The 13171-nt window shown below is 42.0% G+C and overlaps 1 long non-coding RNA gene across 1 annotated transcript in view; it reads right to left on the bottom strand.

The window, feature by feature from the left end:
- The window catches only part of LOC310841054, a 37926-nt gene that overhangs the window by 7182 nt on the left and 17573 nt on the right, over window positions 1-13171 (bottom strand). Inside the window, exon 2 of the long non-coding RNA XR_014562305.1 lies at window positions 1219-1306. This is a non-coding gene — a long non-coding RNA (uncharacterized lncRNA). The remainder of the gene's footprint in view (window positions 1-1218; window positions 1307-13171) is intronic.

Here is a 13171-nt window from a genome sequence, read left to right as displayed (position 1 = left end):
CCAGGACAGAAATTAAGCTATCCAGCCTACAATTGACACTTTCCGGTCCTAAGCTGTTTGAATACTCTACCTATTTTTTAATTTATAAAACTCTCTCTGTTTATAGAATATTAAATGTCAGGAAGGAGGGTCGTAGCCTTCCTGCTAGGCTAGTTTTCTATGTGTGGGTATCTTATTCATACCTGCACACCATGTGCTGTAAACAATTGGCTAGTTACGTTGTCATATTCTGGACTCATGGTATAACTTCAGGGATGATTTTCATCAGTGTAGTCTAAGCTGTTAACTAATTAAATAACCTTAGTTGCCTTTTGACTAATCCTGTAACAGTGCAATCCTATACAAGTCTATGCAAAGGCAGACCCCACTGAATTTAATGGAATTTACTCCCAGGTAAGTAAATATAGGGACGCAGGTGGCGCTGTGGGTTAAAGCCTCAGCGCCTAGGACTTGCCGATCGAAAGGTCGGCGGTTCGAATCCCTGTGGCGGGGTGCGCTCCCGCTGCTCGGTCCCAGCGCCTGCCAACCTAGCAGTTCCAAAGCACCTCCGGGTGCAAGTAGATAAATAGGGACCGCTTACCAGCGGGAAGGTAAACGGTGTTTCCGTGTGCGGCTCTGGCTCGCCAGAGCAGCGATGTCACGCTGGCCACGTGACCCGGAAGTGTCTCCGGACAGCGCTGGCCCCTGGCCTCTTGAGTGAGATGGGCGCACAACCCCAGAGTCTGTCAAGACTGGCCCGTACGGGCAGGGGTACTTTTACCTTTACCTTTAAGTAAATATAGGATTGCAGCCTAAATATATTTTCAGGTTCCCTAAACGTCAACGTGAGGATCTTTAGGTATTGAAGGAAGGATATTTGCTGGAGCTGGGTGGTGGCATTCAAATAGAATGCTTGCCTGACATGCTTCTGGTCTCTTAACACTCACTGTGTGCTCACGTCTAGATATCCTGTCCATCCATTGGCTTCTGAGCTCTCACTCCTTCCCCACCTGCCTAAGCAATCAAGACTGAACTCCTGGTTGGGATTCCATTCTTCTTTCTACACTAGCCTTCCCCAAGCTGTTGTTCTTCATATATTTTGGACTACAACTCCCATCAGCCCTGGGCAGCATGGCTGATAATCAGGAACAATGGGAATTGTAGTTCACAATATCTGGGAAGGCTGTGCCAGCCCAAAGAATTAAGACAGTGTTTAGAAAGAGTGAAAGGCAGAAATACCTGCAACAAAGGGATGTGATAGACACCGCCTTCCTTCTTGGGCTGTGGATTTCAGCAGCTCTCTTTCACTTGTCTCCATGATTGGGCCCTTAGAGGACAGATGACAGTACAATGATTAACACCATTGACTCTGTCCCAACATTAATACGATTACCATTATCATTCTTCAACTAGCATAATCTATGGCTGAAGAAGGGCATGATAGCTCTGAGAACAGGCCTTATCATTTGTATCAAAGGTGGAGGAAAGATCAAGGAGAAAGAGGATGGAGAAGGAGCTGTTTGACCTCCCTGAAAGAAGGTCATTAATGATTTCTGTGAGAGCAGCTCCACTGGAGTGAAGTGTCTGAAACCAAACTGGAGAGCATCAGAGAGGAATAGAAATGAGTTCAAGAGACTGAGAGGAAATTCATCATGGAAAGACAAGAATGGCAAATAGGATGAGGAGATGAATGCAATGGCATTGGGAGAGATGGGAAAGGTTGAGAGGGTAAAACACAACAGCAGTGGCAGAAGACGTATAATGTAGTGGAGGTGGGGATATGCTTTAAATGCTTAAGTGCCAATATCATATTTATGTCGGCTCCTCATGAGCACGTCAGAAAGCACCATTATCCAGAGACTCCCGCATTACCTTTTAGGATATCCAAAGAAGCTAGCATAACCAAAGAAGCCACAATCTGAGGGCTACATGTGCCGAATTCCTCCTACTTTCTAAAATGTCCTTTACCAAGTATGAATTTGATTAGTTAACAGAATGATTGTTTAGAGAATGAAACTGCTGACAACGGTAAGATAATAAAAGAGGACCATTGAGGCCAAGATTTCTAAATAAAAATAAACTGCATTTAAAGCTCAGAGTAGTGCTCTAATAGAACAATTCTCTCCTTAACTACCAAATGCAGAATACTGGGTCTATGTGTTGCTTAACGGTGCTGGTGGTGGGATATAATATCACGTACAAGGCACTGTTGATTTCAAGGTTCATAAGATCATGTTGGTATTGCTTTGCTTCTGTATACTACGTTTAAGCACAGCGATGACTGTGAAAGGTTAATTTGTGTGACCAATTGGTTCATTAACTGCCATTAAAAAGTCTTTTTGAAAACAAAACAAAACAAAATGGCTTCCGTGAAACAATGTATGGAGTGAATAAGGCATATCCTGTTGTCAGGATACATGTTTGAGGCGATTATCTAGATAACGGATTTTTTGAATTTTTTTTAACTGAAAGCAGCAGCTATATCCATGAGATACAATGCGGTAACAGATGAGGAATTCGGAGGTTTGGGGAAGACAGAGATGAGAGGTTTTGTCTGCTCTGCTTTCCTGCTGACTTCTTTACCCACTAGATAATGGGTAGACCTACTACCAAAATGCTCTTGGGATGTGCCACTGGGCTACCTCAGAGTTTCCTCACCTGGTTACTGTGCAAACCTTTGTGGGAAAGGGGATCCAGCGGAGGTAGAGATGTTCCCTGGGACTTTCAAGGCTGAGCCATGGACTGCTCTTCACTGAGAAGCTATAGCAACATGGATCGTCTGATGGGGGTAATGCTAAGCATTGCAGTTCCTGACAGAGACCCAGTGCTGGACCTCTTCAAAGTTTCTTCAACTCGCCCCCGTAAACTGAAGACGGGGGTGAGTTTGCTTCTTCCTTTCCTCATCCTGAAGGGCCATCATGAGTAATTATATCAAGCTCAGGTGATTGAAACAACAAGCAAGGTCCAAAGAGCACTAGTCCCACTATGGGATTGGGACTGAATGAGTGAGCACTTTATGTGGAGTGGGAATGAGCAAGCATATTATGGGTAATTTACTGGGCACCCATATTTCACAGCCCTGCTGACCACAAGCAGCAGAACAATCTTTTGGCCACTGGCAATCTGAGAGTTGTGTGGTAGCAGGGAGGCCATTGTAACTTGTCCAAAGTCTCTGCCTGGGATAGAAGCTCACCAGCCCTGCTGAAGCTGTTTTCCCTCCTTCAATTGTTTACATATTGGAAATGGGCTTACAAATAGATGGATAAATAAAAATACAGCATGCAACTCTTCTATACTATAAAGATGGTCTTTTCAGTGTGAGTTAGATGTGAGTAACTATAGAGAGGGTGGCACTGTGGTCTAAACCACTGAGCCTCTTGGGCATGCCGATCAGAAGGTTGGCAGTTCGAATCCCTGCGACGGTGTGAGCTCCCATTGCTCTCTCCCAGCTTCTGGCAACCTAGCAGTTTGAAAATATAACAGTGCAAGTAGATAAATAGGTATCGCTGTGGCGGGAAGGTAAAGGGCGTTTCCGTGTGCTCTGGCTTTCATGTTCCGTTGTGCCAGAAGTGGTTTAGTCATGCTAGCCACATGACCTGAAAAGCTGTCTGCAGACAAACACCAACTCCCTCAGCCTGAAAAGCGAGATGAGCGCAGCAAACCCATAGTCGCCTTTGATTGGACTTAACTGTTCAGGGTTCCTTTACCTTTACCTTTTAACTATAAAGTCTATTATATAACAGAGCAAAATTCATCTACAAGCTTCATATTCTACTTATTAAATCAGCCTTTCTCAACCTTGGGTTCCCAGAAGTTGCTGGAGTACAACTTCCAACATCCCTGACCACTGGTCCTAGCTTGGGATGATGGGAGTTGTAGTCCAACAACATCTGGGGACTCAAGGTTGGGAAAGGTTTTATTAGACACTTCCTCCTAGGAGCCTAGGATAGCATACAAAGTTCATCCCAAGGTTCTATGATGTAGGTTAGCCTGAGAGGGACTGACTAGCCAAGATCATCTAGGAAGCTCCATGGCTGAGTAGGGATTTGAGACTGAAATTCTCTGGCTCTATTTCAATGCTCAAATCACGTATACCACATGGGCTCTATTAGTCCATTAATCAACCAGACACAAGGTAAATGCAACACTACAAGCTCCTGGGCTATATTTCAGCCTAATTGGTTCATTTCAAGTACGTTAAGTCCTGTAATGGTATGATGGACCTTATAGTATTTAATGATTTATAATATTATTGTGGATGATTCAAGGGGGGGCAACTGAAATGCAGATGCCGGCAAAGTACAGTCAATACATTTTACATACAGAAATTAGTCATGTAGATCAATATCTTTATACTTTTGCATTTTGGTTGGATCATAATTTTTGTAGGAAAAAGATTTGCCCTTTCTACTTTCACTTCAAAAAACCAGAATCAGTTGAGATTCCATCAAAGGCAGTGGAACAAATTTAACTTCATGGTATAATTCCACCGTGATCTTTCATAAACATTAAATTATATCCATAATTTGTAACTGTGTATGTGTGTGTGTGCTGTTAACTCAGACTCTGCTTAACATGCCACACCACAACTGTTATACAACTGATAGCTGTTGCAGTAGCAATTTGTTCACTAAGCTGAAACCCTTTCATTGACTAACTGGAGTTCACATTCCCTCAAAGTAATTGGAAAAATGCATCTGGAGTTAGATGGACTTTGCTAATTTGTTTTATTATGCATGGAAATATTGGTATAAAAAGGTGTTTCAATTATTTTCTATGGCAGGGACCTATGTATTCTCTGTACTCACAAAGACTTTAAATGGAGTTATTTTTCCCTGCCTGTAATCATCCCCCCCACTTTTAAGTACCCAGGCAGAAAAAAGTAAGTTTACTGCTCCTAGCACAATGGCCCTCTTCACTTTTAGGTTTGGGAGACCTGGGTGACCTACGAAAGTTAATTAGAAGGCTAACAAAGACTAAGACAGAGTAGAATACATCGCCTCTCCTCCAGCCAAAGATGTCATCCATTAATTAGGGAAATCGTTAAGGTGGCCTTTATTGAATCCATTGAAAATCGGCAGTTGGCGGTCGACAGTTTTGATCAGATTTTCTTCTCCCCAATAAAGCTGGCCTTAATGGTACGAAAAGTAGAAGGGATGAGTGTGGTGAACTAGCAAGGAGAAGGGAAGCAAGGGGGGGGAGAACCGGGGAGGGGTGGGAAGTATGTGTTTCAGTGACATTACAGTTAAACAGCCACCAATTGTGATGGCTTTGATTCTCAGGCTACATGGCATAGTTTTTCCATGATGTAATCTTTATTGAACCTGGAATCTGAGGGGGAAGCTAGCTGTTGCCAGTCTCGCCTCTCTTGGACTTAGGGGACTCTGGATGTTGGCAGCACAGCGATAAGAGGTGAAACTCACTTGCATTTTGCCATCTGAACATCATTTCTCTTAATACCGAGCTTGTTGGCTGGTTAGTTAAAACATCTCTCTACAGTTACAAATATATACACATATGTTATAAATATATACACATGCTTAGCTTGATCCGGTGACACTTGTTTTCAAGAATGGGTTGAAGCACACATTAATTTTGTTCCTTTTTTCTGTTTGGGTTTCTCTCTCCTCCCTTTTCGCTCTTTGAACTGCAACACTTCCAAACTGCATCTGCATGATACGAGAGTATCTGTGTGACACAATATCGCCCCATGCAATCGTTTTCACATAATAATTTTAACTTGTTTTTATTTGATGGTTGAGATGAGGCTCTCAAATATGAAAATTGCATGGGGCTCAGTTTATAATTTTATGTTCTTTGGGAAGGAGCTGCCCCCCTACTTCTCTCACACACATACCCCCCCTTCCCTGTTAAACAAGCTGTATCTCTTACAGGAATTCACGCACTTGAGAATTTGATGTCTCTTCTTGAAATGCAGTAGACAAGGACTTACTGCACCACTATCTGTCCATCTGTGCAAGCTTCTTGTATCTAAGCAACTTTTCATTTGGGGTGTATGTGGGGGGGAGGGGGAGGCAAAATGCAAGGGTGTCACTTTGCAGAGAGTGTAACACAGAAAACAGCTATTCCAGAGTGGCATGTTTACCTTCTCAGAATTGCAGCCCTAATCCTGTATTCATTGTACTGATCTAGTGAGAGCTTTAAGTACTTAAAGAATGACAGATCAGGCTCCCTTTGAGTGTTTGGATAAGTGCACATCTTTAGTCTGGAAAACTGTGCAAAAATGTTTTAGAAACTCCATTTTGTGTTGGGGTTTTTTAGGAAGAAAAGTATGAGGATCAATGGTACTACGTATTTAAAATTATTTCCCCATATTAACAGTGAAATCCTAGGCATGTCTTCTCAGAAGTTCTACTGAATTCAGTGAAACTTACTCCCAGGTACATGTGTGCAGGATTGCACACTTACCTGGGAGTAAGTCCTATTGACTTCAGTAGCACTGGAGTAGACATGCATGGGACTGCATTGGACATTGTTGTCTTAAATAAAGCTCAGGTTCTGCAGACAAACCAAATTGTACAAATTAACAGATTGTATTGTTTTATGTAACAGACCTAGCAGATCATTTTTTTCCATAAGCATGTTTCATTGGTATGATTTATGTTGAATCTAATGCATGACATTTTGTAGAATCTGAAAACTTTTGGGGCAGGACACACAAGCTAGATCATAAAGCCTTTTACAGATGCTTGTTATTGTTTCCAAAAAGTATTTTCACAATCATTAGGGCTTCCTTAAAGCAAAAATAAAAATAAAAAATACATTTATAAAAATATTAATTGCTGGGGAAAGGATAAGTAATACTGCAGTCATATACATACTGAACTAGGAGTATGTCATGCTGAACACATGTTTGCATTGCACTGGAAGTCTACCTCGCCAGTCATTTTAGGGGGAATGGCAATGGAGTCTGTCATTATATGTTGATACAATATATATATATTTATTTCCTTTGGAAATAAAGCCATAAATTATCCTGATTTAATACTAGATAAGGCTGCTCCTTTTTGTTAAAACTAACAGTTCAACACTTCAAATTTAAATCCTATACTCGCTTACCTGGGAGTAAACCTCACATAGCTCAATGGGTCTTCTTACTTCTGTGTGGAGATGTATAGGATTACACTGTAAGTGGTTTACTTCAATCTTATATTGGTTCAGCCTTTCACAAACTTTGTCTCTTGCCATTCTAAGCATTTGTATGATCATCCTTACTCCCTGTCAACAAGTTGGGTAAGTCATTCATTTCTATTTAAAGAGAAGACTCCACTTTCCTGTGAGTTGTGCTTGAACTGCAGTTGCAAATAGAGATTCAGATGTCACCTGGAACTTTCTTTGGAGAAGAATATGCTGTCACAGAATAAAATTCCTGGTTTGTGGCTCTGTGCCCTGCCCCCCAGTTAATGTATGCTGAGGATCATGGAGGTTGCAGGTCTTCCCTAAAACTTGCAAAGTGAATGTTAATAACTTCACAACTTCAACTGGTATGTACCCTGCTTCTAAGTGGGGAGAGAGCTTTTTAAACTGCTTTATGTTTGGAATGCCAAGTGACCAGATTTCCCAATAAACATACTTTTATTAATAGTTTATTAACTTCAGCCTCTGTGCCTGGCCTTTTCAAATAACCACTATACTAAATTTATTTCTATCCTGCCCTTCCACTGCATTTGCAATACTATAGGCTGCTTACAACATACAATGAAATCCAACAAAAATAAATAATCAACAAAAACAATAAATAGCAGTAAAACAGAAACGGGCATGCAGGTGGCAAAACCAAAAACAGAGGGGCATCCATAGCAGAATTCTGAATGTAGCTGGTCAGATGCCTGCTATATATGTATATATTTAAGCAGCAAGAAGCAAGGAGGAAGAGGGCCAAAACTGACCTTCTGAAGTAAGGAGTTCTGTAATCCAGGCATAACCACAGGAGGAAGTCCTCTCCCACATCTCCACCAGCCATGCCTGTGTGTTGTACTGTACACTACTGCTGAACTGCTATTTTTGTTTTATATGAGGAATTGAGACACTCACTTCACCCACAAGTGGTCCAAAGGCAAAGTAGGAAGGATGATTTGTGGTAGTGACAAGCACTGACTACTGGTTTTGTGTGTGTGGCTATGACCCAAGAAAATGGTTGAGGGTGCAAGGTTAGGAGATTGGCAAAAATGTTTACTTGTCTTCAAGTTTTCTACAGAGAGCTGCGTACCTTGGACTATTCTTCTCTTTTCTTGCTGTGCAAACAGAAGGAAAAAGGGGAAAGTGGATAAAGTTCTTCAGTGCTATGAAGAAGATAAGATACAGGAAGTAGAATGTGGAAGTACATGTAATATGTGTGTGCGGATGTGTTACCTATAGCACATTTTCCTAATAGTTTTGTGCAATGTTCCATGAGGATAAAAAGGAGAAATAGGGACAGTGGTAAGCAACTTTTTTTTTATGAAAGCAGAAGACCATTAAGTCTAGAGAGAACATTTTAGCAAGAGTTAGCACAGCACTTCATAAATATACGGTTACATCAGTTGTAACTGTAATCCCATAATAGTTCAATAATGACTCAGATATGAAGGAGTCTGGAAAGGGCTGGCCCAGGTCTTGGGGCATTCCAAAGCCCAATGTTATCAGAGTTGGAGGGGAAACAATCCCTGTATACTTTCCTGGAGGGAACCAAACACTTTACCCAGCACCCAAATTCCATTATTCCAATGACAAAGGTGGAGACCATGACTCCTACCTACCAGGAAATTTATCACCTACCTAAATTCTCCAATGAAACCCAATCTGTGGTGGCAGGAATGGTTCTCCGGAATGGTTAAAACAACCTTCACCAAGCTGGTGCCCTCCAGATATTTTGGACTACAACAGTTCAACATTAACTGGCTGGGGTTGATGGAAGATGAAGTCTTAAGTATCAGTCAGGTTTTGGACTGACTCAGGTTTATGGGAGTTGTAGTCCAAAACATCAGAAGTACAAGGGTGACAAAGGCTGAATTAGTGTTTGGGGCTTGGACTGGGGAGACCCAGATTGAAATCCCCACTCAGTTATGAAGCTCTCTAGCCTTGTAGTCAGTCACTATAGCTCTTATATAATCTACCTCACCTGATTGCTGGGAGGATTAAGATGGGGGGATGGAAACACATCAAGAACAACAAAATCATAAATGCAAATACAAATGACAGCAGGAATAAAAAGAACAGTTGCCAATTGCTCAGAAGCAGTACAATTTGACCTCTGGAGCAATGTATGGACTTCAGAATATGCTTTTGGCTACTTGCTGTCTGCTCCATCATTGCTTACTCAGCTAAACACTTAAAAACCCAGTAGGGCATTGGTTCTCAACTGATGGGTTAGGAACCACTACCAGGTCATGGGCTAATCCAAGGTGGGTCACAACAGAGGAACTACTACTATGCAAATGTATGGTGAAAAATTGAGAAGTGGGTCCACAAATGCATGTTGTGTAAAAGATGAGTCCCAGGTCTGAAAAGGTTAAAGACTTCTGCAGTAGGTCATCTCCCAAGTACATAAATAACTCCAGCTCTGAACATAACATATATAAAATTGGCACAACTATCTCAGTGAGGTTTGGGCTGCTGTAATGTATAGACTGAGACTGAGAACCATTTTCTACTCCAGTATAGAAAATGGATGTGCACTGGTTCACTGTGAAAATTAGAATAAGGAAATGTACTCTAATGGTAAGTTCTGTTTGGGAGGCTCTAACTTTACTGACTGTTTACAAGTCCTAGCTGAATCTGGACTTCACCCCCACCCAAGTACTCCATTCATCTGGACTGCACATATAACTAATGGATGACAACTATATATTTATTATACTAAAAAAAAAACACCCATTACCTACACAGGTCACAAGTAACTAAATTGGAGGTATCCTTTTCTACGAAACTGGCATGTTTGGTATATAAAGTGTGATTCTGTAGATATGCTGAAACATAACTGGGATAAAAATATTAATAAACTGACACAGTGTCATAGTATATGAAACATATTTAAATAAAATATAATACAAATTAAAACCAATGTATGTCTCTAATAAAGTCTGAAGCAGCAAAAGGGTTCCAAGTTAGAATCATATGGAATGACCAAGTGTCCACAAACTGCTTGGTATGGCTCATAACTGTCATAAATAAAAATGAACTGAACAAGTAAAGATATCCAGATGTGTTTCAACCAAGGTCAGAATAAAGTGATTTACCAGGCATTTGTTTCAGCTTAAATGATAAGCCAGAACCTTTAATACTTCAAGATGCTAGGACTTTCCATTAAAGGGGCCTAAATGGCTTGGGCTTGAGATGTGGAAAGGAGCACATCTTCCATATCAACGTGCCAAGAGTGACTTGAGATCTTCAGTGGAAGCCGCTCTCCAAGTGCTTTCCTTATGGAGAAGTATGTTATGTAGCTACAAAAGCCTTCTCAGGACATACCCTGACTTTGGTATGTGCCCCACCAATTATTAGCCCCAACATTACTGTCAGCTTGGAAACATTTATATTTGCAGAGGCATTTTTAATGGTCATGTTTAGTCTGCTTTATAGGCTTACTCAAGTTGTCACCGTGGCCTCTTGTTTTGCTAATCTGTTGTGAGGTTTCTAATGTTTTATTACTCTAATATATTGGTATTGAATATGAATAGTTCTTTTAACCGTGCCCTGTCAAATATGACAGGATGAAGTGGGATACAGCATTATTTAAAATAAACAAATAAATAATTCTCCCTCATTCCCTGCCATTTATTTTCCATCGATGTTCCTTCTCCCCTTAGGGGAGAGAGAGAGAGAGAGAGAGAGAGAGAGAGAGAGAGAGAATGTGGGGATGGGGGTGGGGAGACAGGGAGAAGGAAGGGAGAGAGAGAGAGACATTTTCTTTCACACGAGCCCTCAGAATTACAGTTCATGAACTATTCAGTAAACTGACCGGCCTGAACCTCCCCTTCAACGGCCTAATCTAAGGGGTGGATCTATGTGTTTTGTTGCTTGTCAAAAACAATCACTCCTCGGCCCATTACATTTACAGCACGTCGTCCTTTAATTGGTGTAACACACTGAGGGCTGAAAGGAAGAAAGTCCTACAAAAGAGCCCGAGTGAATGAACCCTGACTCACACAAAAATACTCTTCAGAAGTTCAGAGCCGGGCACTAACAAGGAGGTAGAGAGTTAGCTGGAAAAGAGGTTAAGTTCAGAAATGTGCCACCTTGAAGATCCTCCCTTCAAAGCCATGATAACATTGACAAGATGAAGGGCAAAGTGGGGGGGGGGAGTTAATCATTCCTTTAACAAAATAGGGGATCGAGAGGATCCTTTTGCCCCCTCCTTTCCTCTCCACCTCTTCATTTTAAAGGATTTTTAAAAATTTTATTCTTTTTTTTTAAGGCAGCGATATGTGCGCTTTTCTTTTCCTCGGCAATCTTCTTTCCATTAACATCTTCCCTCGATCTCTCGGCCTTCCTCTATTTAATCGAACCGACGAGAAGCATCTTTTTAAAACTGTGTTTTTATATTTTGAGAGGTGGGAAGAAAAGTGTCTGGAGCGGGCATAAGAACGAGCCAAAATCAAAGGAGGATTTAAAGATTGGGACTTTAAAATGATGGGTCAGGAGGAGGAGGAGGGAGAAAACAGCTAAACTTGACGGGAGAGGGGAAAGGAAGACTAAATAGCAGGGGGTGGGTTGGGAGGGGGGGGAGAGGGGGGGAACCCGAGTCCTTTCTCTGACAACTTTGATTACTGTGATCTGCATGGAATAATTACAACATATCTTCTGTGTCACAAAGTTCCAGGGAGACTTTTCTTTCTCTGAACTCCCAGCCATTTCTTTGCTTAGTAGCTGTCAGGGAATTGGTGAAAAGGAGGGAGGGATAGAGGGAGGGAGTGGGGAGGGGGGGAGACGGGGCGGGGAAAGACTTGCTTTTGTTTTGTTTTTTTAAGGCTTCAGTTCAACGGAGCCGAAAAAGTCAGATTCCTCCGTTCTCTTCATTTGTCGCTAATGTTCAAGGGTAGACGTTCCTGGAGCTCCCTATCAAACAACACAGGAATTGTTTTGTTTTGTTTTTTAATTTGGAAAGGGTTTTTTGTTTGTTTTTAGAGGATAGGGACGGATCCGAGGCTTGGGACGTGAGACTCCTGAAGGCCCTGTGATGAGCCGAAGAAAAAGTTCAAACTATTCTTATTCTTGTCTCTTCTTCGCATTCTATCATCAAAAGCAACAACAAGATGAGTGAACTCCAAGTTGACCAAAGTTCAGTGATTGCAGGGCTCCTGTCCACTCAAGTCAGGCCTGGAGAAGGACCTCAGTGTCACACATATAAAAGACAGAAATATGATGGAAGAGGGAACTTTCTTATAAGGGCGGATCCCTGTCTTCTGCCGAAACTGTGCTCTTTCTGGGGATAAAGTCAGCTTTCTCCACCTCCCCCCTCCTCCAAATTCCCAGCTTTAATGAACTTTGTCCAGCACTTCATTCCCTGCCCAGATCTCTCTCTCTCTCTCTCTCTCTCTCTCTCTCTCTCTCTCTCTCTCTCTCTCCCCCCCTATTTCTTCTTCTTACTATTTTAATGTAAATGCCATCTTTTGGGTGGGTGCCTGGAGTAGGGAGTTAATGATCCCCCCCTCCTTGCACCCTGTTAATAAATTAATGCACCTTTCATTGCTCCTACACGCATCTGAACCTCGAGCTTTGTGTTTTGCTGACTGACCCTTCGTCCTTTTACTTTTGTGGGCGAGTTGCCCCCATGCTAAAGCTGGGGGCTCTTCTCTTCTCCCCACCTCGCCCCCCTCCTTAAATCAGCTCCCTACAGTCCTACCCGAGTTTGTAATCCGTCAAAAAGCCGTTGATTGCTGCAAGCGTTACTTTTTCATGAGGGAAACTTCGAAGCAATTTGAGAGAGAGCCCGGCTCAATGAATACATTTGCCCCCAGATGCTCCCCCCTCGCTCCCCTCCATTCTTCGCCTGCACTTGATGAGTTTCTCTGGCACAAATCAGCCCTTACAGGCACAGAATGGGCAATCCCTTGATCCCCATCAATTGTCATCCCGAGTTTGGGCCACTTTGACCGCCAATAGTGGGGAAGTCAGAGCTAATCCTCAGAAGGAATCACGGGAAAAGAAAGGCAACAATAACCAAGTCAAGCGTAAAAAATGAAAGAGAAATCTC

The sequence above is a fragment of the Podarcis gaigeae genome (assembly GCF_964106915.1).
Source record: "Podarcis gaigeae genome assembly, chromosome: 3".
Lineage (NCBI taxonomy): Eukaryota > Metazoa > Chordata > Lepidosauria > Squamata > Lacertidae > Podarcis > Podarcis gaigeae.
The sequence above is the reverse complement of the archived record's forward strand: the minus strand, read 5'-3'. Positions and strand labels throughout refer to the sequence as shown.